Raw genomic sequence first — 24,648 nt, 5'->3', positions numbered from 1 at the left:
TCATGCCAAAATCTTCAAGTTCCTCAGGATAACCTTATTCAATTCCAAAGGTCTAAAGTAGAAGGGAAAACATTGTTTGTGTATTGGAACATGTTTTTCAGGGAGTCTTTATACACAGGTGGTAGAGCCTTTTAGGACGTTTAGTACTTACATGATCTTATCAATGTTTAGTAACATTGGTAATCCTTTAGCACTAGTTGGAGTGAAAACACTGAAGTTGGAATCACAAAAAGCACATAAACAGCCACTGATAAGATACTTCTGACTTGGCTAAGGCCTAGTTTAGTCTCTAGTTTAGACTCTGAATGGCTCAGGGAGTGGGCCCTTGGTTAATGACAGCATCAACAGGAGTGACTAATTTCATCAGGCTGTGGTTATACACATTGGCCATTTCCTTTATGTTTTCTTTCAGTTATTATAGTCCAGGCAGGGCAAAATGGCTGTCAAATGCAAAATGACTAAGGAGTAAGGTAAAATCATCCAGCCATTCAACTGGATGAATTTCCTCATCTATCACGATGCTGTGAACCAAATTGAATCATTTGAGTCTTGGCAGTGAATCACTAGGTGTTGGCCAATTTAGCAAACTTGACACTAGAGGAATTCTTTTTAATCTTTTTAAAGAATTCTCTGAGAGATACCTATCACATTTTTTCCTATTTCTTTGCTGTTGTCTCCCATGTTGGGGGATATCTCATTTAGTTTCTTAGGCAGATGATCTAGGAGGTTAATGTTGGACACAGACTTGTCCAGACTTAGCAGATGAACTGCTAAGATTGTTGGAGTCTCTAAATTGGTTAAGGCTCCCTACAATGTCATTTATTTATTCAATCATTCATGTATTTATTTCAAATAAATAGGTTATTTTGTGTTTATAATGAGCTTTTCTCCAGGGAGCTGAAATTAATTAATCCCCACAACAACCCTGGGAAGTAAGTAAATAAAAGTAGGTATTGCTTTAATTTTAGAGATAGGGAGGGTAAAATGCAGAGCAGTCAAATGACTTGCCCAAGCTCACACAGTTTTTTTTTTTTAATTTCAATAATATTTTATTGAAGATTTACAAATACATGTGAAAATAGTTTTCAATGCTCATTTTTGTAAGATTTTGAATTCCATATTTTTTTTTCTTTTCCTTCCTCTGGCCCAAGACAAGTAATTCTTTTAAACATATTTCGATGTTTGTCATGTTGTACAAGAAAAATCAGAACAAAAGAGAAAAAATATAGGAAAGAAAATAAAGAAGGTGAAAATATTATGATTCAATCCATATTCAGTCTCCACAGTTCTCTCCCTGGATGCAGATGGCATTTTCCATTCCAAGTCCTTTGGAATTGCTTTAATCATCTCAGTATAGAAGAGTCAAGTCCATCACAGTTGATCATCACATAATCTTGTTGTTATTGTTTACAATGTGTTCTTGGTTTTCTTAACCTCACTCAGCATCAGTTCATGTAAATCTTTCCAGACTTTTGTGATGTCAGCCTGCTCATTATTTTTATAAAACAATTATATTTCATTAAATTAATATACTATAACTTATCAGCCATTCTCCAATTGACTGGCATTCATTAAATTTCTAGTTCCTTGCCACTACAAAGAGGGCTGCTACAAACATTTTTGCACATGGGTCACATAATTAATTTGCTGAAGAGGAAATCAAAATGATCCAATATCTGTTTCCCAATATTTTGTTTTAATTGCCTCATGAAGTCTTTCACAAAAAATGTCATTAAACAAATAATTAAGTAGTGCATTATGAAAATGAGGCCTTGATATTGCTGTCAATAAGGACATAAAAAAAACAACCTGATGGCCAGAGACAATGGGGACCATATACACACAGCTTCCAAGTCTCTCAACTGTCTCTAGTCATCTTTTTAAAAAGCATTTATTTTTTCCAAATACCTATATAGTTTTCAACATTCATTTTTGTAAAAGTGTTCCAAATTTTTTCTTTCTTCCTCCTTTACCTCCTCTGTCCCCAAGAAAGGAAGCAATTCTTTTAAACATATCCCTATATTTGCCATTTTGTTCAAGAAAAATCAGATGAAAAGAGGAAAAAAGGTTATAAGAAAGAAAAAACCCAGCAACAATAACAACAAGAAGTTAAAATACTTTACTCTGACCCATATTTAGTCTCCATAATTCTCTCTGGTTGCAGATAACATTTTTTATCTTTCTTGGAATTGCCTTGAATTGCTGCATTGTTTAAAAGAGCCATGTCCATCATAGTTGATCATCAAATAATTTTGTTGTTTTTCTGAAATTAGTCTGCTCATCATTTCTTTTTTTTCTTTTCTTCAGTTACATGTAAAACAATTTTTTGTTACATGTGTACATTCATTTTTAAAAATGTATTTCTTTATGAATCATATTAGGAGAGAAAAATCAGAACAAAAAGGAAAAATCAGTGAACATAAAGTGAATATATCACATGTTGATTTATGTTCAATCTCCATTGTTATGTCTCTGGATGTGGATGGGGTTTTCCATTCAAATTTTATTGAAATTTTCATCATATCATTGAACCACTGAAAATAACCTAGTATATCATAGTTGATCATCACACAATCTTGCTATTGCTATGTACAATGTTTTTCTGGTTATACTTGTTTGACTCAGTATCAATTAATGTAAATCTTTCGAGACCTTTCTAAAATCAGTCTGTTCGTCATTTCTTTTTGTATACCATAACATTCAAATACCATAACTTATTCAGCCATTTCCCAACTGATGGGCATCCACTAAATTTTCAATTCTTTGCCTCTACAAAAAGAGATGCTATAAACATTTTTTGCATATGTAGGTCCTTTCCCATCTTTTATGATCTCCTTGGGATACAGATCCAGTAGAGACACTGCTGGTTCAAAGATGATGTACAGTTTTAAAGCCCTTTGGACATAGTTCCAAATTGCTTTCAGAATGTTTGGATCATTTCATAACTCCACTAACAATGTATTAATGACCCAGTTTTCCCACTTCCCCTCTAATATTTATCATTCTTTTTTCTATCATCTTTGCCAATCTGAGAAGTGTGAAGCCATATCTTAGAGCTGTTTTAATTTGTAATTCTCTAATCAATAGTGATAAGAACATTTTTTCATATGAATTGAAATGACTTTAATTTCTTTGTCTGAAAATTGTCTGTTTTCATGACTTTTGATCATTTGTCAATTGGGAGCAACTTGTATTCTTATAAATTTGAGTCAATTTTCTATCTATTTTATAAACAATTTTTTTTTTTTAAATCAGAAACACTGCCTAGAAAATCCCCCCACCCAACCCAGCTTTCTCTTTCCCTTATAATCTTGACTGTATTAGTTTTGTTTGTGCAAAAAACTTTTCAATTTAATGTATTAAAAACTATTTTGCATTTCATACTGTTCTTTAGTTCCTCTTTGTACATAAATTGCTCTTTTCTCCATAGATCTGAGAGGTAGATTATTCTCCTAATTTGCTTATAGTATCACTTTCTATCTAAATCATGAACCCATTTCTACTTTATCTTAATATAGGGTCAATGACTAGTTTCTGCCATTTTATTTTCAACAATATTTGTCAAATAGTGAATTCTTCTCCCAGAAGCTGGAGTCTTTGGATTTATCAAACATTAGACTACTGTAGCCATTGACTAATATGTCTTATGAGCTAACCTATTCCATTGAACCACTGTTGTATTTCTTAGCACCAAATACTTTGGATAACTGCTGCTTTATAATATAATTTTAGATATGGTAAATATAGTTATCTTATAAACACAAGATTTATAAGACGGTGACTATGTGACTCAAGATCAGGACTTAGCATGGGATACTCACCCTTTAAAGTAGATAACTGCTACAATATAGAAAATATGGAACTGCTGTCCCTGAACATTTATGTAGTAAGGCAGCAATCGGCCAGTATTTACATTTTAGGACAATTTTTCCCATTCTCCTCTCTATCAACCAGAAAACTTCATAATGCTTTCTATATTATTCATTTTTCTTCTTTACTATATCATCTTCCTTCCCATAAAAAATAAAAAACATCAACTTTGATTTTTAACTTAGCTTTAGTTGCATTAGAAGTAAAAAGTACATTTAGAACCATTATGCCTACAACCACTAATCCCAGAAATCACTTCGTGGAATGTAGTTTAAATGTAGAAATGAAGCAAAAATTGTGACTATCACTCAATTCAGTAAAAATGCTATAACTTGATAAAATGTGAAATATAATCTTATCTTTTAATATATTTTAAACAAACATTTGTTAGCAACAAACATGAAATTATACAAAATAATTCATTCTTTCTGACACATATTTGTGCCTTGACTCACAAAATAATATGATTAGTCTTTACTTTCTTCCTTTTCCCTCTACAGAAAGAGCTGTAGAAACATAGATCTAAATTCCAAGATAATTTAGTATAAGCTCTTATAATAAAATTCTCATTTATTTTTATTTTCATGAATTTTTCTCATATGCTTGGTTATTTTTTCTTTCTTTCTTTTATTTATTTTTATTTTCTCTGCAATGATGGTAGGTTAAGCTGGCTATGTGCAATTTGTAAAAAAAAAATAAAATTCTAGCCAATATAAGACTTTACAAACTTTTTGTTAAAAAAAAAAATACAACAATTTGTTAAAATACAGCTGTACTTTCTAAACATTTGTTTTAATAGCCCAATTAGATAAATGACACTGTTAAAGATCTAAACGAATAGGTGAAGTCTTATCCTGAACTAAATATAAATACTAATTATAGCAGTGAAGAAAAAATTTTAAAAATATTAATAAAATAACTTTAGAAAATAACAGTAAAGGAAACACAAATTACTCTCTGAATATGGGTGACAAGATTCAAAACCTGATTGCTATACAGTGTTCTTTAAAAAGTGTTTTAGGAACTCAGAACTGCTTTTGAAATTGAGATCTGGATCAGTAGCTAACTTGCTAAGTTCAACAAAAACTACACCCAAGTGGGGCAGGACCGAGATTCGGGCCACCTTGAAGATATTGTACAGGGCTTCATAGCCATTGGCATCACTGAAGAATGTTAGCACATTAGCTACTTTAGGTACAATCTAGAGTCCTTGTCCCATGCAATGTAGCAACCCTTTTCGCTTGTTAGGGTGCTAAAAGAATGCAAACTCCTGCTGCAGAATCTGGATCACACGCTTAATCTGTACCTTTAATAGGTACTACAAATTTTTAAGCCAGCTTCTCAGTTTCCAGCATTGCCATCTTCCTTCTCTTGTACAGTTTGTTGTTGAGGACTTGCCGGATGTTGGGTATGAAAGGCCTGCATTTCTTCTCATTCATGGTTGCTGTGGGGACTGGGACAAGGAAGGAGGACTGAGAATGAGGAGCAGCATACTGACAACTTATAGGATATTTGTGGCTCTTTACTCATTTACCCAGTACTGCTATTGCTTTGTGGATCCCACCTTTATTAAGGCCCCATATCTTTTATTTTCACCTAAAATTTCTTGCAACTACCCTTGCCATCAGCTTAGGACTTCCACTTTTACTTTAGTAAGATAGTGGTGAGGAAACTAGGTAGTTCAGTAGATAGAGTACTGAATCTGAGTCAGGATGACCTGAGTTAAAAATCTGGTCTCAGGAAAACACTAGTTCTATGACCTGGTACGAATCACTTAACTTCCCTTTCCTTCAATGCACTGGAAAAGGAAATGACAAACCACTCCAGTTTCTTAGCCAAGAAAAACCCAAAGAGTTAGTAACCTATTCACCAACACCTCCAAAGAAGACAATGGAAATCATTTAAAGTGAAGTATCTTTTTCCCCATTCTTATTATTTCTAAAACTTTTTGACACTATTTCCAACTCTTTTTCCCTTTCCATCAGGTTTGATAATAAAGTTGTCTTTTTCCTTGCCAATCTCACATGATCTGTTCCAGTAGAATTCACTCCTAATAAATACCTATTTATTTTTATTCTTGACACTTTTTCTATGAGTTTCTTAGTTCTCTCAGGTTCAGAAAAACTTAACTATATCAGATGATCCTCTTAGTTTATTATTCTACATCTGGTCCTCTTCTTAACCAAATTCCTAGGAAATGCTGTTTATTCATTGCCACAGCTTCTTCCTCTCATTTATTTCTGGATTTTTTGCAGCCTGATTTCAAAATTCATCCCTCAGTTGTTACTATTTCTACAAATTTACTCCTGATAACTTAAGAACCTAATCTGATGGTCTTTTTTGAGTCCTTATCCTTCTTAACTTCTTCAACCTTTGACAGTGAGGACTACACTCAGGATAAATTCTCTTCTCTGTGTTTTTGTAACATGATTTTTTTCCCCCCTGAACTTCTTATGTCTCTCTTACCTAAAGATATGGATTTACTCCAAATCTACATCCCTGATTCTTTTTTTTTTTTTTAATTCTCTAACATTTCTTTTTTACTTAAAGATTTTGTGAAGTCCCACAAGCTCCATTATTATTTTTATGTAATTACTCTCAGTTATCTATTTTCAGCATTAGACTCCTAAATTCTGTTCCTGCATCACCAATTGTCTTGTGAGTATTTCTTGATAGATGTCCTATGATCCTCTAAAATTCAATAAGCTCCAACATCAACTCATTATCAATTCCCTTTACTTGCTCCTCTTCCAATTTTTCCTATTTCTGTAAAAGAAGACCAGAATCTTGTGAAGACAAGCTGGTAGAATAAAGCCAGGAAGCTGCTCAAGCTCTCCCAGTTTCCTCTGAAAACCACATGAAACCAAGCCTCTCAAATAGAGTCTAACAAGATGAAACCATTCTCCAGCTCAAGATAGACTGAAGAAAGGTCAGTCTCACTAAGATGAAAAGGATGTTCAGTACAGTTCATATTAATACAATTATCTTGCTCTACAAGAAAAATCAGATCAACAAGGAAGAAAAACCGAGAAAGAAAACAAAATGCAAGCAAACAACAACAGAAAGAGTGAAAATCTATGTTGTGGTCCAGACTCAGTTCCCACAGTCCTCTCTCTAGGTGTAGAGGCTTTCTACATCACAAGATTATTGGAAGTAATATGAATCATCTCATTGCACTATTATAACCTCAAGAAAAAATACTGTCAGCTGCCAAATAAAAAACAATTAAAATATAAAGGAGCAATAGTAAGGCTTACCCAGAGTGTGCAGCTTCTACAATAAAGGATTAGAGGGACTGGAATACCATATTCCTGAAGCTAAAGGACATGGAGTTATAACCAGGAATTAAGATTCAGCATCATGTATCAGGGGAGGAGATGAATGAAGTAAGAGACTTTCAATCATTTCTATTAAAAACAAAAGTAAACAGAAAATTAATATACAAACAAGTACTCAAGAGAATCATAAAATGTGAAACAGGGGAAATATATGTTTAAAGATTAAACTGTTTATATCTCTAGATGGAAAAACAATATCTATAATTCTTGAGAACTGTATCTGTCACTGGAGCAGATAGAACAGAGCATAACATGAATTGAGGATGTGGTTGTGAATGATACCTGATGTGATAACATCAAAGAAAAATATATTAAAAGTTGGAAAAAGGTCTGTATTGGAAAAAGAGGAAGGGGGAGGTATAATGGATAATTAGTTCACACTAAAAGACTCAAAAAATAATACAATTGACAGAAAAAGGAGAGGGGCATGAGCATTGACTGAAGCTTGATCTCATCCATTTTAGCTCTAAGAGGGAATAACTATCATGCAGTTAGGTATAGAAATTTATCTAATTATTTATAGAAGTAAAAGGAGAAAGGAAAAGAAAAATGAGGAACCAGATGGAAAGGAGGGCAGGAACACTAGGGAAAAAGGTTAAGGAAGAGATAAAAGATTGGTAGAAGATAAGGTAGGAAAAAGGTCTGTATTGGAAAAAGAGGAAGGGGGAGGTATAATGGATAATTAGTTCACACTAAAAGACTCAAAAAATTATACAATTGACAGAAAAAGGAGAGGGGCATGAGCATTGACTGAAGCTTGATCTCATCCATTTTAGCTCTAAGAGGGAATAACTATCATGCAGTTAGGTATAGAAATTTATCTAATTATTTATAGAAGTAAAAGGAGAAAGGAAAAGAAAAATGAGGAACCAGATGGAAAGGAGGGCAGGAACACTAGGGAAAAAGGTTAAGGAAGAGATAAAAGATTGGTAGAAGATAAGGTAGTGGATAAAGTGAGTTAAAAAAAAATAGTAAGAGAATGGGGAGGGGTGATAGGAAATATGATAGTGAGTATGGTGAGTTAAAAAAAAATACCACTAAGGACAGCATGGAAAGAGAGAACAAAAAAGGAGAGAACTATAGGGGAAAAAATAGGATAGAGAAAAATGCAGAGCTGGTAATCATAATTGTTAATGTGAATGGGATTAACTCTCCCATAAAATGGAAATAAATAGCAGAGTAGATTTAAAAACATAATCCTGTTACAATATGTTGTTTACAAGAAACACATTTGACCCAGAGAGACTCATATAGAGTAAAGTTAAAAGGCTGGGACAGAATTTATTATTCTTTAGCTGAAATAAAAAATGAAGGCCTAAACAAAAGGAGCGGTGGCAATTCTGATTTCAGATAAAGCAAAAGTAAAAATAGCTCTTATTAAAAGAGATAAGGAGGGAAAGTACATCTTGATAAAGGGTGACATAAATAATGAAGTAATAATGACAGTAAATATGTATGCACCAAGTGATAGAGAGGCAAATAGCAAAACTATTCTAGTGGTGAACCTTAACCTTCTTCCTCTCAGAATCAGATAAATTTAATCACAAAATAAACAATAAAGAAACTAGGGAGGTGAAAACCTAGATATGAGAGGCCTCTGGAAAAAAATTGAATAGTGATAGAAAGGAATACATCTTTTTCTTGTCAGTACATGGCACTACACAAAAAATTGACCATGTATTAGGGCATAAAAACCTCCCAATTAAATCTAAAAAAAAAAGCAGAAATAATAAATGCTTCCTTTTCAGATTACAATGCAATAAAAATTATATTCAGTAAAGGGCCAAGGAAAGATAGATTAAAAACCAACAGGAAATTAAATAATCTAATTCTACAGAGTGAGTCAAACAACAAATCACAGAAACATTCAAAAATTTCATCCAAGAATATGACAACAATGAGACAATATACTATTGTATAATATATACAAACTTATGGGATACCACCAAAGCAGTTCTTAAGGAAAATTTTTATATTTCTAAATAGTTATATAAATAAAATAGAGAAAGAGAAGATCAATGAATTAGGCATGCAACTAACAAGAGGTAGAAAAAAATTAAAAACCCCTACCAAATTAGAAAATTTAAAACTCAAAGGAGAGATTAACAAAATAGATTCTGAGAAAAAATATTGAATTCATAAACAAAACTAAGAGTTGGTTTTATTTAAAAAAAAACAACTACTAAAATAGATAAACTTTTGATCAGAAAAAGGAAAGATAATAACCAAATCACCAGCATTAAAAATGAAAGGTATCAATTTGCCACCTATGAAAAAGATATTAAAGCAATAAATAGGAGCTATTTTGCACAAATCTTTGGCAGGAAGTCTGACAATCTAACTAAAATGGATGAATATTTGCAAAAAAATTACCCAGGTAAAAGAAGAGGAAATAAAAATAATTAAATAGTCCTATTTTAGAAAAAAAAAATTGAGCAAGTCATTAATGAACTCTCTAAGAAAAAAATCTTCAGAGCCAGATGGATTCACAAGTGAATTCTACCAAACATTTAAAGAAAAATTAATTCTAATATTATGCAAATTATTTGGAAAACTAGGTAAAGAAGGAGTACTGCTAAATTATTTCTATGATAGAAATATGGCACTGATACCTAAACCAGGAAGAGCCAAAACAGAGAAAGAAAATTACCAAACAATCTCCCTAATGGCTATTGATGCAAAATTTTTAAATAAAATATTAGCAAAGAGATTATAGCAACTTATGAGCAGGATAATACACTATGGACAAATGGGATTTATATCAGGAATTCAGGACTGATTCAAAATCAGGAAAACTATTACCATAATCAATCATATCAGTAACAAACCAACACAAATCAACAGTATCCATTCCCATTAAAAACAGTAGAGAGCATAGGAATAAATGGAGCTTTCCTTAAAATAATAAGCAGTATCTATCTAAAACCTACAGCAAGCATTATTTATAATGGAAAGAAGCTGAACACATTCCCAATAAGCTCAGGGGTGAAACAAAGATGCCCATTATCACCACTATTGTTCCACATTGTACTAGAAATTAAAAGAATTAGAATAATCAATGAGGACATAAAGCTATCACTCTTTGCAGATGATACAATGATGTACTTAGAGTATCCTAGAAAATCATCCACAAATCTATTGGAAACAATTTACATCTTTAACAAAGTTACAGGATATAAAATAAACTCACCCAAATCATCAGTATTTCTATATATTACTAACAAAGCCTAGCAGCAACAGATTGAAAGAGAAATTCCATTTATTTTAAATTAATATATTTATTGTAGATATAATATTGTAGACAAAATACAATACTTGGGGATTTATGTGCCAAGACAAACCCAATATGATCACAATTAGAAAACATTTCTCACACAAATAAAGTCATATCTAAACAACTGGGAAAATATCAGTTGTTCATGACTAGGCCAAACCAAAATAAATAATAGGCCCTCATAATCTGAACTAACCAAGTCTCTTCCTATGGACAATTTCTTGAAATCTTATGATTTGGATATATGGTGGATAAAAGCCTGAAAGTTTTTATTTTTTAAAAACAAGATTTTCCACATAGGACTTGAGCCTAACAGAATGTCAGTTTTTGTGTATGTGTTTTGTGTTTTGTTTTTCACTTACTTGAACTGTTCACATTTTATGTTAAGATGAAAAGATTTTTGAGAAGCTGAGGGACACATAAGAAATATTTCTAACAATTGACCACAATGACTTTGTGACACAGAAGAAAGTTTCTATAAATACCTATAAATAGTCAGAAAAGCCATATAGAAATAGTTTCTAGAAGCAAGTCCCGAATAGAGAAAATTAGGGAATGGAAACAAAACTTTTCTGAATTTTTACTTAGTTCATAAAGGTTACAATTGACAGCGTTGATCTTAATTCTGTGTTACGTTGAGTAAAAATGTGGTAGCCAAAAACAACTTGCCATATTTAGTTCTTTGTATCAGAGCTTATGCTATAAGATGCTTCTGAGGAATCATCATAATGTTGTCACTCCTATTAGAAGAATACTTCCCTCTTGACTCCATCTCCCCTTGCTTGCTCTGCTTCATCTTCTTCTTTCCCTGTTTTATATTTCTTCCTAAGTCTGTTGCAGAGTAATTCAAAAGGTCCTGTCTAGCTTAAAATACCATAATCCTCAGTTAACATTGATGACAAGGCAGTAGTAAACTATCATTTTTCTTGTCAGCCTTCAGTGGTTTCTTTCTTTTTTTCTCTCTCCAGCACAAAAAAGCACAAGTTTTTCATATTGGCATTTAAAGCCTTCCACAATCAGATTTTTCCACACTAAATCACTTCAGTCCCTTTCACATATTATGATCAAATTGGCCTCAGCCATTCCATTTCTTTTTATTTTTGAATTGACTACTTACATTGCTAGAATGTTCTCCTACATTTTTTTTGCCTCTTAGAATCCAAAGTTCCTTTGACTCAGGTGCCACTTTCTACGAGGAAGATTTTTTAGATACTTCTAGTTGTTAGTACTTTTTCTATCCTTATATTATCTAGCACATACTTATATGTGGAAATACTGTACTTCATTCCTACTGCTTGCCTGTAGAATATAAACTACTTAAAGACAAAGGTTTTTTTTTTTTTTTTAATCTTTAGTAATTTAATCATGACCTTGCTTATAGCTGCATAATAAATGCTTATTGAATAAGAGTGGAAACTACCTTTAGGACTGCAGAATTCAGGGGAACTTAATATGTCTTCCTTAGGTCTTTCTTGTAAAAGAAAGCTTTTATATTTTTCTCAAAAGAGGAAAGCTATGAGACAAGGAAGTAGTTTTTAAAAATAACTTCTCATTCCAATAAGCTATTGGGAAAAATAACTAGAAATATCTAGATCAGGGATTCTCAAACTACGGCCCACAGGCCAGATGCGGCCTGCTGAGGACGTTTATGCGGCCTGCTGGGTTATGGCAAATTGGCTGAGGAGTGGAGACAGAGTGTGAGTTTTTGTTTTTACTATAGTCCAGCCCTCCAACAGTTTGAGGGACAATGAACTGGCCCCCTATTTAAAAAGTTTGAGGACCACTGATAGATGATAATGGGTTCACGAACAGCAAGTTGCATTAGGTTTATGGGAAACAAATCATCCTGACTTTGATGGCTTCTTCTGATGGAATTACAAAATGTATGAATGAAAGGTGTGCCTCAGATGCAATATATAGTCCTTGGATTTTAATAAAGCATTACATGAGTCTTGGGAAATATTACTTGAAAATTTAATTTAAATTGACTTGGAGATGAAGTGTCAAATTGGTTCAGAAATGAATAGTGTTTCATGGATTAAAAACCATCAGAAGGAGCATAAATAAATTTTAAGGTTAATGGTTTTGCTTTGAATTTGTGGGAGCTGTCCAGCAATGGATCAGTTAGACCTGATTTGACACATTTTCGTTAGTGTTCTAATAAGATATTATATAATATTGTAGTCAAATTAACAAGTGAACTAAATTAGGTACTGGTTTGCCATAGAAATTATGAAAAATTGATTATCTAATAAATTGATCCTTAATTGGATTTTACTTTCTTCTTTTGCCTACTTTGAAAAATGTTACAAAATAGTAGTTTGTTTTTGCATTTTTTTTAATGTTAATGATTTTCTTTTGTACCCTTTTCTTCTGTGTTTAATCACCATCACTTTCTCTTAGGCTCCATAGTTTATTATGCCTGCCTTAATTTATTTTAGGTTATTCTTCATTTTTCTTTCAATTGTCATAGTCAAATAATTCTCCTGCTCTATCTCCATCCACTACCAAGTCAAAGTGGGTTCTTGAATCAAGTCATATCAGACTACTGACTTGTCTTCTAAAGACAGTTTACCCTAATCAAATATCTGGACCAATAAGGCCAATAAGCAATGTATTATTGCTTTCCAGAGTACATTGAAAACAATTTTTTTAGCTTTATAACTAATTAGGGACACACAAAACTTGCTCGATAAAGAAGAGAGGTGGAAAGTATGTCTCTATAAATATAGTTTATTTTTGTTTCTATTCTTCAATTGAAAGTCACTAAGGAAATACCATCCACAATTAGTGCTGTGATCCGATTGATCTTATGAAGTGATGGCAGGCAGTGAGAGTACTTACTATTCAATTCAGAAGGATCTTAGAGATTTTCTTGTTTAATATCTTCAATTTATAGAAGAAAAGATTGAAATCCAGAGAAATTAAGTGACTTGCTTGAGTTCATACAGTCAGTGATGGAGCTGGTCTTTATACCTGAATCTTCTAATTCTTTTTTGATGTTCTTTCCATTATATCATAATGCCTGTCAAGTGACTAATATAAATTCCTGGAACTAAAGAGAGTTAAGGTCTTGAATCAGGTCTTGGATCTAGTTTTGCCTGGGTAACTGCTGATTCCTCAAGAATTGGTGAAAACTTTACATTCTAGGAACCTGCTTGATGGTGAAATCCAATTGTTACTTAACAAGAAAAAATTCATCTTAACATAAGGAAAAGCTGCATAACAATTAGTGCCATCCAAACATGGAATGAATTGAATTGGGAAGTGAGGTATTGTCTCTTAGTGGAAGTCTAAGTAAAATCTGGATTAATGCTTATACATATTATAGAATAACTTTTTTTTTTCAATGCATAGATTGGATAAGGAGAACTAGGTGGTATAGTAGATAGAGAATACTGGACATAGAGTCAAGAATACTTAACTTTCCTGAATTCAAATCCAGCCTCAGAAACTTACTAGCTATGGGATCCTAGGAAGTCACTTAATCCTACTTGTTTCAATTTTCTTATGTACAAAATGAGCTATGGAAATAAATGGCAAACAGATCTGTCTAAGTTTAGGGAAATTTAAAATAAAATATTAGCAAAGACATTACAACAGATTATCAGCAAGATAATACACTGTGACCAAGAGGGATTTATAACAGGAATGTAGGACTGATTCAATATCAGTATTGGCATAATTTATTATATCAATAACAAAATTAACAGAAATCATATGATAATCTCAATTAATTAAAAAGCTTTTGACAAAGTACAACACCCATTCCTATTAAAAACACTAGAGAGAATAAGAATAAATGGAGTTTTTTTCTTAAAATGATAAGCAGTATCTATCTAAAACCTACAGCAAGTATTATTTGTAATGGGAAGAAGCTAGACATCTTCCTAATAAAATCAAGGGTGAAACAAAGATGCCTATTATCACCACTTTTATTCAATATTGTACTTGAAATGTTGGCTCTAAAAATAAGAAAAAAAATGAAAAAAATTAGAGTAGACAATAGAGCAGAGCAAATAAAACTATACTCTTTGCAGATGATATGATGAAATCTAAAACCTACTGAAAACAACAGCTTTAGCAAAGTTGCAGGATATAAAATAAACCTAAACAAATCATCAGTATTTCTATTTTACTAATAAAGCCCATCAGTAAGAGTTAGAAAGGCAAATCATTTTAAGTAACCATGGACAAAATAAAATATTTGGGTGTCTGCCTGCCAAGACAAACCCAGGAACTAAATGAACAAATTCACAAAACACCTTTCACACAAATAAAGTCAGTTCTAATCAATTAGAAAATTATCAAATGCTCATGGAGAATGCAAACTGATATAATAAAAATGATAATTCTACCTAAATTTGCCTATTTGTTCAGTGCCATGCCAATCAAAACCCCCAAAATATCTATAAATAGATATAGAAAAAATAGCAAAATTCATTTGGAAGAACAAAAGGTCAAGAATATCAAGGGGACCAATAAAAAAATATAAAGGATAGTGGCCTAGCAATCCCAGATCTAAAACTCTAATGTAAAGCAGATGTCTTAAAAAAACATATGGTACTGGGTAAGAAATAGTGCAGTGGTTGAGGGGAATACATTAAGTTCACAAGACATAATAATCAATGACCATAGTTATTTAGTATTTGATAAACCCCAAAACTCCAGCTTCTCTGATATGAACTCTTTATTTCACAAAATTTCTATGAAATAATATGTTAGAAACTTGGCAAAGACCTATATCTTACACTCCATTCCAAAATAAGCTTAAATTGGGTAGGAAATTTAGATGTAAAGGATGACAGTATAAGCAAATCAGAAGAGCAAGAGTTTACCAGTTAGATTTTTGGTGAAGGGAGACATTTTGGCCAAAGAAGAAATAGAGAATATTATGAAATGAAAAATAGAAAACTTTGATTACATTAAATTAAAAGGTTTTTCCTTTTTTTTTTTGGTTGTGGTCCTTTTTATGATTTTTTAAAATGAATTTTATAATTATAACATTTTTAATAGTACATATGCATAGGTAATTTTTTATAACATTATCCCTTGTATTCCCTTCTGTTCCAAATTTTCCTCTCCTTCCCTCCAACCTCTCCCCTAGATGGCAGGAATTCCCATAGATATTAAATATGTCATAGTATATACTAGATACAATATATATGTGCAGAACCGAATTTTGTTGTTGTTGCAAAGGAAGAATTGGATTCGGAAGGTAAAAATAATCTGGTAAGAAAAACAAAAAAAGTGCAAACAGTTTACACTCATTTCCCAGTGTTCCTTCTCTGGGTGTAGCTGATTCTGTCCATCATTGATCAATTGTAATTGTATTAGATATTCTTTATGATGAAGATATCCACTTCCATCAGAATACATCCTCATATAGTATTGTTGTTGAAGTGTATAATGATCTCATAGTTCTGTTCATTTCACTCACCATCAGTTCATGTAAGTCTCTCCAAGCCTCTCTGTATTCATCCTGCTTGTAATTTCTTACAGAACAATTATATTCCATAACATTCATATACCTTAATTTACCTAACCATTCTCCAATTGATGGGCATCTATTCATTTTCCAGTTTCTAGCCACTATAAAAAGGGCTGCCACAAACATTTTGGCACATACAGGTCCCTTTCCCTTCTTTAGTATTTCCTTGGGATATAAGCCCAGTAGTAGCACTGCTGGATCAATGGGTATGAACAGTTTAATAACTTTTTGGGCATAGTTCCAGATTGCTCTCCAGAATAGCTGGATTCTTTCACAACTCCACCAGTGCATCAGTGTCCCAGTTTTCCCACAGCTCCTCCAAAATTCATCATTATTTGTTCCTGTCATCTTAGCCAATCTGACAGGTGCGTAGTGGTATCTCAGAGTTGTCTTAATTTGCATTTCTCTGATCAATAGTGACTTGGAACACACTTTCATATGAGTGGAAATAGTTTTAATTTCATCATCTGAAAATTGTTCATATCCTTTAACCATTTATCAATTGGAGAATGGCTTGATTTCTTATAAATTAGAGTCAATTCTCTGTAATGTATAAAAATGCTGAGGATTTATGTGGATTTATTTTGTATCCTGCAACTTTGCTAAAGTTATGAATTATTTCTAATAGCTTTTTAGCAGAGTCTTTGAGGTTCTCTAAGTATACCATCATATCAACTGCAAAGAGAGATAGTTTGATTTCCTCATTACCTATTCTAATTATTTTAATCTCTTTCTCAACTCTTATTGCTGAGGCTAGCATTTCTAGTACAATATAGAGTAGTAATGGTGATAGTGGGCAACCTTGTTTCACTCCTGATCTTACTGGGAAAGGTTTCCAGTTTATTGCCATTTCATATGATGTTTACTGACAGTTTTAAATATATGCTCCGGATTATTTTAAGGAATAGTCCATTTATTCTTATACTCTCAAGTGTTTTTAGTAGGAATGGATTTGAACTTTAACAAATGCTTTTTCTGCATCTATTGAGATGATCATATGGTTTTTGTTCATTTGGTTATTGATATAGTCGATTATGCTAATAGTTTTCTTAATATTGAACCAGCCCTGCATTCTTGGTATAAATCCCACTTAGTCATAGTGTATTATCCTGGGGATGATTTTCTGTAGTCTTTTTGCTAATATTTTATTTAAGATTTTAGTATCAATATTCATTAGGGAGATTGGTCTATAATTTTCTTTCTCTTGTTTTCAGCCTACCTGGTTTAGATATCAGTACCATGTCTGTGTCATAAAAGGAATTTGTTAGGACTTCTTCAATCCCTATTTTTTTCAAATAGTTTATAAAGCATTGGAGTTAATTGTTCTTTAAATGTTTGGTAAAATTCACATGTAAATTCATCTGGTCCTAGGGATTTTTTCTTAGGGAGTTGCTTAATAGCTTGTTGTATTTCTTTTTCTGAAATGGGACTATTTACACTATTTATTTCTTCCTCTCTGAATCTGGGCAAGCTATATTTTTGAAGGAATTCTTCCATTTCATTTAAGTTATCGAATTTATTGGCATAAAGTTGGGCAAAGTAACTCCTAACTATTGTTCTAATTTCCTCTTCATTAGTGGTGAGTTCTCCCTTTTCATTTTCAAGACTAACAATTTGCTTTTCCTCTTTCCTTTTTTAAATCAAATTTACTGTAAAAGGTTTGTCTATTTTGTTGGCTTTTTCACAGAACCAACTCTTAGTTTGATTAATTAATTCAGTAATTTTTTACTTTCAATTTTATTAATCTCTCCTTTTATTTTTAGAATTTCAAGTTTCATGTTTGTCTGGGGGTTTTTAATTTGTTCCTTTTCTAACATTTTTAGTTTTAAGCCCAATTCATTGACCTTCTCTTTCTCTATTTTATGCAAGTAGGCCTCTAGAGATATAAAATTTCCCCTTATTACTGCTTTGGCTGTATCTTACACATTTTGGTATGATGTCTCATTATTGTCATTTTCTTGGGTGAAGTTATTAATTATTTCTATGATTTGCTGTTTTACCCAATCATTCTTTAGTATGAAATTATTTAGTTTCCAATTATTTTTTGGTCTATTTTCCCCTGGCTTTTTATTGAATGTAATTTTCATTGCATTGTGGTCTGAAAAGGGTTCATTTATTATTTCTGCCTTACTGGATTTTGATTTTGAGGTTTTTATGTCCTAATATATGTTCAATTTTTGTATAGATTCTATGAACTGCTGAAAAGAAAGTGAACTCCTTTCTGTCTCCATTTAGCTTTCTCCAAATATCTATCATATCAAACTTTTCTAGTTTTCTTTTTACCTCTTTGACTTCTTTCTTATTTATTTTGTGGTTTGATTTATCTAATTCTGAGAGTGCAAGGTTGAGATCTTCCACTATTATAGTTTTGCTGTGTATTTCTTCTCATAGCTCTCTTAATTTCTCTTTCAAGGATTTACATGCTGCACCACTTGGTGAGTATATGTTTAATATTGATACTGCTTCATTATCTATGCTACCCTTTAGCAAGATATGATGCCCTTCCTTATCTCTTTTAATTAGATCAATTTTTGTTTTAGCTTGATCTGAGATGAGGATGGCTACCCCTGCTTTTTTGGCTTCTCCTAAAGCATAGTAGATTCTGCTCCACCCTTTTACTTTTATTCTGAATTTATCACCCTGTTTCAGGTGTGTTTCCTGTAAACAACATATAGTAGGATTCTGGCTTTTAATCCAGTCTGCTAACTGCTTCCTCTTTATGTGGAGTTTACCCCATTCACATTTATGGTTAGAATGACTAATTCTATATTGCTTGCCATCCTGTTAACCACTGCTTATGCTTTTCTCCTTTCCTTCCCTCTTACCCCCCTCCCCAGTATTAAACTTGTGAGCACTACTTGCTTTTCATATCCCTCCTTTTTTTAGTATCTGTCCTCCACCTTAAAGTTCCTCCCCCTATTTTAACCCTTTTCCTCACAATTTCTGTATTCCCTTCCCCTTAGCTTACTCCTTCCCTCCCACTTTTCAATGAAGTGGAAGGAGTTTCACCATAAATCGAATATGTCTATTGATATACACTATGTTCATCTCCCTCTTTTCTTTCTCTCAGATATAATAGATTACCTTTGCCTCTTCATGAGTTATAGTACCACTACTTTACCCTTTTTTATGATATAATTTCCTTTCCACCTCTAGTTTCTAGGACAAATTATACATGTGTTCTTTATATATCTTTATGGCAGAAATATAGTTCTCAAGATTTATTTTTACCTTTTTAGCAATCTCTTGAGTTCTGTATTTGAAGATCAAACTTATTGTGTAGATCTGGTTTTTCATCAAGAATAGATGGAATTCATTTATTTTGTTAAATGTCCATCTTCTTCCCTGGAAAAAGATGCTCATTTTTGCTGGGTAAGTTATTCTTGGCTGCATATCAAGTTCCTTAGCCTTTCGGAATATTATATTCCAGGCCATTCACTCCTTTAATGTGGATGCTACTAGATCCTGGGTTATCTTTATTGTGGGATATGATATGTTTAACTCTTGAGAATTATATCTCTATACTTAGAGTGTATAGGTATAATTTGATTTTATTGTGATGATATAAAAAAGAAACTAGAGGTAGAAAGGGGATTGTACTAGAAGAAGACAAAAATGAAGGTAAAATGAAGTAAATTACATCTCATGAAGAGGCAATAACAATCTTATTCTAAGGGAAGAAAACAAAGGATAGGATAAGCATTTTGTGGATCTTACTGTCATCAGATTTGGTTCAAAGAGAGAATATCAGACGTATTTAGCTTCACAGAGAAACTTGTCTTAATCTATGAGGAAATAGAAGAAGAAAGTGGAAAGAAAAGGAGAAAGCTAATAGAAGGGAAAACAGAAGTAGAAGAGGAAAGGACTAAGAAAGGAGGAGGATATGTATAGATATACAGTTCTCAAGAGTTAAACATATCATATTCCCATAAGGGATGTAACCTTTCTAAGTGTTGAAAGAAACAATTATTTCTTTCTTTCCTTTTTACTGTTTTATAATTCTCTTGAGTTCTGTATTTGAATAACAATTTTTTTTTCCGTGTAGCTCTGTACCATGTTTATAGCAGAACTCTTTTTGTAGTGACAAAATTGGAAAATAAATAGATGCCAATCAATTAGGGAATGATTGAATAAGTTATGATATATGAAAGCAATGAATATTATTGTTCTGTAAAAATTATGAACAAGCTGATTTTTAGAAAGGCCTGGAAAGATTTACATGAATTAATGCTGAGTAAATCAAGCAGACCCAGCATAGCATACAGAGCAACAGCAAGATTGTGCAATGTTCAACAATGATGGACTTGCTTTAATCTAAAAAAACTTTGGATCAAAAATGTCATCTGCATCTAGAGAGAGGACTGTGGAGATTGAATGTAAATCAACACATCCTATTTTCACTTTTTAAACTTTTTTCTTCTGTTTTGCTCTTTCTCATGATTTTCCTTTGGGTTCTGATTTTTCTTTCCTAACACGATTCATAAGAAACTATGCACAAGACTAAATATACATATATTTTCAAAAAAGTTTCTACATATAACTGGAGAAAATAAAAAATAAAAACAGAAATGGCAGGTCATTCCAGTGTGTTTTCCAAGAAAATTTTAAATGGGGCCACAATCTTGATCTTGATAAAATGGTATCAGATATTCTGATAGCTTGGAATGGGGAGAGGCATTCTGATATTCTAAAATATAAGATTTTTTTATTTGTATCAAATATTCTGATAAAGAGGGAGGGGAGGTTTTGCAGGACAGAACTTTGAGCTGACAATTAAAACTGAAGCAGAATAATTATAGAAATTGAGTCAGGACTGGGTCAGGATAATTAGGATAATTGAGTCAGGATAATTAGAATAATTGAGTCAGGACAATTAAAGAGAACTGTGCCATAACAGTAGAAGTTAACCATTAGGCCATAGGAGGAGGAAAGATGTAAAGAAGAATGGGAAGAAGACTAATCTCACAACCTGTAGTTCAAAATGACCATTGTTGTAGCTAATATTAGAGAAAAGTTAGAGGTTACTAAACTCCCTAATATCTGTCCTAATATATAATTCTGAACATCAATATATTGACCCCTTCTTACCTAACAGACATTTTTTCTCTTTCATAAAGTCATCACTTCCAGTATTTTATATACCTCTCACTTTACACTTTCATATTACAACTGTAAGAATAGGGAAATATGTTTGAATATAATGATTTTTGAGAGGGACTTTTGAGAGATAAAGTTAGAAAGTGTGATCATAAGCAAAAGATTTGAGGACAAAAGGGAATTTTCCAACCAGGAAATGCTCTCTCCAGTAATACAATCATAAGTCCAGATCAAAATTAGAAGAAATCTTCAATACACGTATATTATCCAAGTAATATTTTCTTTTTCTTCTTCTTCTTCTTTTTTTTTTTTTTTTGTGATTTTGATCAACAGTCAGTGATGTTTAATTTCACAAGTAAAGTAGCAAGTTGGAAAGGAATCTGGCAGTATATATTCCCACAAGCAGTAAATTACAAATCAGCATTGTCTATGTTTTTGTTTTTTTGGTTTTTTTTCTTGTGGTACTGATGTCCAGGATGCTCAATAATAGTCTCTAATTAGAACTCATCCCTGTGTTTTCCCATTGTTATGGTAAACCAGCAATATCAACATTAGCATGGAGCACTTCTTGCTTCCAAACATATGCTTATCTACTCATCTATCGTAATAACAATTTATCACCCCATGCTAATTATGATTAGTTAATAATTTTTTCATCAAAAATATTGATTCCCATTACAATCCTTTCACTTTTAAAGACTCCTCTTTGCTCTTCTATCCTGGTACGTCTCCTTTGTTTTTTTTTTTTTTTTCATTACTTTTTATAATTATAACATTTTCTTCGACAGTACATATGCATAGGTAAATTTATTATTATTATTTTTTTTTTACATTATCCCTTGTACTCCCTTCTGTTCCAAGTTTTTCCCCTCCTTCCCTCCACCCCCTCCCCTAGATGGCAGACATTCCCATACATATTAAATATCTTATAGTATATCCTAGGTACAATATATATGTGCAGAACCGAATTTTGTTGTTGTTGCTGTTGCAAAGGAAGGATTGTATTCGGAAGGTAAAAATAATCTGGGAAGAGAAACAAAACAAAACAAAACAAAACAAAAACTGCTCACAGTTTACACTCATTTCCCAGTGTTCCTTTTCTGGATGTAGCTGATTCTGTCCATCATTGATCATTTGGAATTGGATTAGCTCTTCTCTATGTTGAAGATATCCACTTCCATCAGAATACATCCTCATACAGTATCATTGTTGAAGTGTATAATGATCCCCTAGTTCTGCTCGTTTTACTTAGCATCAGTTGATGTAAGTCTCTCCAAGCCTCTCTGTATTCCTCCTATTGGTCATTTCTTACAGAACAATAATATTCCATAACATTCATATACCATAATTTACCAAACCATTCTCCAATTGATGGGCATCCATTCATTTTCCAGTTTCTAGCCGCTACAAAAAGGGCTGCCACAAACATTTTGGCACATACAGGTCCCTTTCCCTTCTTTAGTATTTCCTTGGGATATAAGCCCAGTAGTAGTATGGCTGAGTCAAAGGGTATGGACATTTTGTTAACTTTTTGGGTATAATTCCAGATTGCTCTCCAGAATGGTTGGATTCTTTCACAACACCACCAACAATGCATCAGTGTCCCAGTTTTCTCACAGCCCCTCCAACATTCATCATTATTTGTTCCTGTCATCTTAGCCAATCTGACAGGTGTATAATGATATCTCAGAGTTGTCTTAATTTGCATTTCTCTGATCAATAGTGACTTGGAACACTCTTTCATATGAGTGGAAATAGTTTTAATTTCATCATCTGAAAATTGTCTGTTCATATCCTTTGACCATTTATCAATTGGAGAATGGTTTGATTTCTTATAAAGTCAAAATGACTGAAAAAAGATTTTTAAAAATTCAGCAAATAAATTCACAAAGGGAAGGCAATGCAATTAAAAAGGTCAGAGTTTGTTTTTTTTGGTTTTTTTTTTTTTGAGACCTAAAGGAAGTCAGGGAGATCAGTAATTTAAATGGAGGAGGGAGAGTGTTTCAGTCATGGGAGACAGTCAGAGAAAATACTCAGAAGACATAGAATGTTTTGTTTATGGAACTGTCAGGAGGCCAGTATCATTAGACTGAGGAGTAATGTCACAGAGCAAAATATGAGAAGACTGAGAAAGTAGAAACTTAGGTTATGAAATCCTTTGAACACTAAACTGAATATTTTGTATTTGTTCCTGGTGGCAATAGGAAGCTACTAAAGATTGTTGAAGAGGGTGACATGATTGAACCAGAAATTCACTTCTGTGGCTGAATGGAGGATTACCTGGATTGAGGAAAGACTTGATGCAGGCAGACTCACCAGCAGGCTATTGCAATAATGCAGGTGGGAAGGGAAAATAACCTACAATGGAGTGGTAGTAGTCTGGGAAGAGAGGAGAAATATTGCAAAAGAGAAATCAGCTGGTTTTTGCAACCAATTTCATATGGGAGGTGAGATACCAAAGAATGCAGGATGTTTCTTAGGTTTCATACCTAAGGGACTAGGAGCATGGTGTTGCCCTTTCTAGTGACATTGAAGATCTAGGGGATGGGGATTTAGGGAAAATATGAATTCTGTTAAGGACATATTGAATGGGGAGGTGGAGACAAGATGGCGGAGAAGGCACACACTCTTTAAGCTCCTCTCTCACCCTCACTACCAATCTTTGAATTTAGCCTCAAAAAATAGTGCGTGACTGGTGAAATTCATGAAGATTAAAGGTGCAACAACTTACCAGCCGAAGATAATCTGGAAGACTGCCAGAGCAGGTTTGTCTGAGGGGCTGGAACAGAGCAGTGGCAGGCAAGGAGATAGGAAAGTCTGGTGTCCTGAGTGGACAAAGGACAGGGGTAGCCTCTGTGACTAGAAGAGCAGTGGAAACGACCCTGCCATAGGGATTGTAAAGTAGGGGACCAGTACAGAGATTAGAGCCGGAGGTACAGGGTACTCTAAAAACACCAGAACTGTACCCCCTCCCCCCCACAAATTGGAAGTGACTCAGCATAGACCAGCGCAACTGTGCAGCTGCAAGCTGAAGCATGAACAGGGCAGCAGCAAATCTATACAGCAGAGGGGTGCAGCCAGGGGTAACCTCTAATCTGCACAGTGGGGGCTCAGCCTGGGGCAACAGAACCTCCACAGTGTGACTGTGATTCTGGGGTAGAAACATTTCTATTACAAGCAGGGCTATTCAGCTGGTCAGCTGCTAATACCCACAGCCCAACAACAGCTTTGGATTGGGGTAGTAACACTTTAATGCTCACATGCTTTCCTCAAGGCAGTCATTAATCCACACAGCGGGGCTCTCAGCAGGGCATCACCCCTGCAGCCAGGCCATGCAGACCTGAGTCACTTCTGTTGATGAACTTTTTCCCAAAGCACTCCCGTTCCTTGCCATTCCTTGTAGCTGGTTGACAGGCCATCCATACACCTATCCCTGTTCTTCAGAGGAAGCTGGTAACCTCCTGGCCCTGAAGGCAGACCCTACAGGCTTTAAAAAATGAGTAAAAAAATTAAAAGGACAATTGATAGCTTCTATACAGAAAGAGAGCAGGAGACTAATAGCAGATAGTTTTGGTCCC

The 24,648-nt window shown here is 33.3% G+C and overlaps 1 pseudogene; it reads right to left on the bottom strand.

The window, feature by feature from the left end:
- Positions 1-24,489, bottom strand: LOC141540669 (protein VAC14 homolog; annotated as a pseudogene).
- Between the last annotated feature and the right edge of the window lie 159 nt (positions 24,490-24,648).

This window comes from Sminthopsis crassicaudata, chromosome 4 (assembly GCF_048593235.1).
Source record: "Sminthopsis crassicaudata isolate SCR6 chromosome 4, ASM4859323v1, whole genome shotgun sequence".
NCBI lineage: Eukaryota > Metazoa > Chordata > Mammalia > Dasyuromorphia > Dasyuridae > Sminthopsis > Sminthopsis crassicaudata.
Note: the sequence above shows the minus strand (reverse complement) of the source record. Positions and strands in the feature narration are given on the sequence as shown.